At 47.8% G+C, this 2,992-nt stretch overlaps 1 long non-coding RNA gene across 1 annotated transcript; it reads left to right on the forward strand.

Moving 5' to 3' along the window:
* The first annotated feature begins 720 nt into the window (after positions 1–720).
* On the forward strand, positions 721–2,282 carry LOC102388584. Its single transcript, XR_323294.1, has 4 exons — positions 721–771; positions 910–1,038; positions 1,801–1,872; positions 2,028–2,282. It is a non-coding gene; the product is annotated as an uncharacterized LOC102388584 (long non-coding RNA).
* The last annotated feature ends 710 nt before the right edge of the window (positions 2,283–2,992 follow it).

Here is a 2,992-nt window from a genome sequence, read left to right on the forward strand (position 1 = left end):
TGGAGCTGGTTTGCTAGGCTCCTCTTCCCATTTGGGCAGCCAGACAGCTGTGCCTTCTGAGTCAGATGAGAGGCCATTCTGAGGCAGGCTGCCCAGCTCCTCTTTTTGAGCTGATTCAGCAGGTGTTGCTGGCTTCCCTCCCAGATAAGAGTCCAATCCTGTGAAAGCTGGGCTGCTCATTGTAATGATCAGGGGTCCTGGTTTTCTCTGTGTAAATGAATAAATAGTATCAGATCTGTTACTTTCTTGGTGGAACTAGGTATGTGCTAGCCCTTAGGTCCCAGCAGGTAACCGAAATCTGATTTTTAACAGCACATCCACCCCAGCTCGCATGCCACAACTTGATGTACAGGTAAGTAAAAAAGGAGGCTTACTGGCCTGAATTGCTGTTTACCTGGGTAACTGCTGTTCCTCACACACTATGACCTGCTCTTGGGTCACAGGCATGCAATGACAATGGGTTTTCAGACTCAATCCTGATTCTATCCACAGAGATTAGCTCTCTATAGCAATATAGTCCCTGTTATCGAGCTAGTGCAACTTAACCACCCAAAGCCATGGGACCCCTGGTCATGGTATCTTCATTATAGATCCACAAAATATCCTTGGGTTGGTCACAAGATACCTGGCCTTGGGATTCTCCCCAATCACTGGCCTAGAAATGCCACCACTCACGGTTAATCATCTTCTTTGCTCCTGCAGGTACTCTCAAAAAGGACCGACTATAGCCCTCCGGGCATTGACCTATCTCCTTCTCATCCCCAAACTCAGGTGAGTAAAGAGACTCCTCTGAGCCTCAAAAGGAGAGAGTTTCCTATTCTCCTCCTCCATCCCTGCCAAGGAATACTTTGAACATTTTGCTCCTTCAATAACTTTCTCATTCTCTGTCTCTCTCCTCTCCTCCTGCAGCTGTGGCTGGGCTCACTTTTCTGAAGTCATTTGTTGAGCACCCAGACAACTGGAGCTAGCAGGAACTGATAAATGGCATGGTCTGTGGTTCCAGCAGGTCCCATGATTTTGCCTTTCATTCATGACAAAGTAAGTATTTATGCCTGAAGCAGACTCTGGTAATCTTTGAGGTCCTCAAGGCCCTTTCCCCCAGGACCTGGGCCATCCTCGGGGCTGGCAGCACGATCTCCACTGCCACACACTGTTAAAAAAAATTCCCAATTTTTGGATTAAAAAAAGGTAACCCAAAACCCACATTTTTTCATGATTAAAATGAAACACCTCTCTCTCTATATCTATCTATCTATCTATCTATCTATCTATCTAGATAGATAGATAGATAGATAGATATAGTAGTCGCATTTCATTTTAATCATGGAAAAATGTGGATTTGGGGTCACTTTTTTTAATCCGAAAATTTGGGATTTTTTTTTAATCAGAGCAAATCAGGATCCCTGATAATGAGGCTAGGACCCAGCTGGTCTCAACCAAAAGATCAGGGCAAGACATTCCCTGAACAGAGTCCCCCTGTAGCAAACCAAGAGCTGAGGCCTAGTCCCAGCTGGGCTGAGGCAATCAGGGCAGCCAATCTCCTGAAGCCATAGGCAACAGGTCCCACTCACTCCAGCCCTTAAAAGCCAGACCCAGCTTCTATCCTTGTCTGGGCAAAGGTGAACATTTTTTTGCTTTTGACCTTCCATGTTTTCCTTGCTGATCTTTTGGCTTTGACTCCTTGCTTTGGTATTCCTTGGCATTCCTTAATTCTGGTTCCTTGCTCATATTTCTGATATGACTTTTAGCTCTGGCTTATAGTTACTGATCCTAGTTAACTCTCACCTAACGTTTTTTCAGGCTTTGGCTTGTGACTCTGGCTGGTCTTGACTTCAGCTCTAGACTCGATGGACCCCCACACTCATGCTTCCGGTAACTAACCTTTGGCCTAGACTATATATACCCTGGTCTTAACACTTGGCCCCTCTTCCCAAGCTTGGTGGGCAGACTGCAGTGCCTGCCACATTCTGCTAGTTCTGGAGCCAAGAACTTGATTCTGATCACATACCACTTTTCCAAAATCCTAGATCTGCTGTTGACATTCCAGATTGGGAAACTGAAGCCAACAGAAATTCACAGAATGCTATGGTATTATTGCTCCTTTATGTATTGTGTCCTGAAGTTTCACATTTGATAGGATCAGCAAAATCTATTTTGTGCACAATGTAACAGAGTTGTAATGGGACCTCCAAAATAATTTGTACATTGGGAGCTTCTGTAAGACCATGCACATTTAGGGATAAGAGGAACTATCCTTCTTAGAGATAAGAAATATTAATTGGCCAGCTAACATTAAAAAACCTCCTCCAAAACTGAAAACTATATATAGCAGTCTCAGTCTTTCTGAGACCCAGAGTGGGGGGAGAGAGGGCTGTGTGGTGGGGACAACCAGGGTAAAGAGCCCAGTGGCATACGGCCAGCATCCTGGCTCCAGACAGTTCCTCCACAGGTCTGAGGACTGCGCTGAATGGCAGGGGTTCCTACCGATGCGAGGTGTTGGAGACCCTCTTCTGAGGTCCAGGCAGGGGCCTGCTGAGAGGCAGCAGGTGAGACCCAGGGGCCCTGCAGGGATTGGAGGTCCGGGGAGGGGAGGGAGCTGCATGTGGGGTTCAGTGGCCAGCCCTGGCTTGCCAGTTGCTGCTGCAACAACTCCATGTGTTGCTGTTCCAGGGCCTCCAGCCAGGACCAGTGCATTGGCTGCACCTGGTCTCATGCCTCCTCCTGGATGGTTTCCTAGGAAATGATTTTGTCCCACCAGGTGAGCTCCCATGCCTTCTGCCTTGCTTGCTCCCACATCACTTGGGTCTCAACCACCGTCACCACTGGAGCAGGAGGGTCAAGTCTGTGTTGTGCCACTGCCTCACCAGGCAGCTCCAGTAGTGGGTGGTGGGACCTTGCTGTGCCACTCTCACAGGGCCCTTCAGCTTCTTCCCCATGTCCAGATGTTGGCTGTGCAGAGGCCTTTTGTGTGAGTTTGCAACATTTCAGAAAT

The sequence above is a fragment of the Alligator sinensis genome, unplaced genomic scaffold, assembly GCF_000455745.1.
Source record: "Alligator sinensis unplaced genomic scaffold, ASM45574v1 scaffold41_1, whole genome shotgun sequence".
Taxonomy (NCBI): domain Eukaryota; kingdom Metazoa; phylum Chordata; order Crocodylia; family Alligatoridae; genus Alligator; species Alligator sinensis.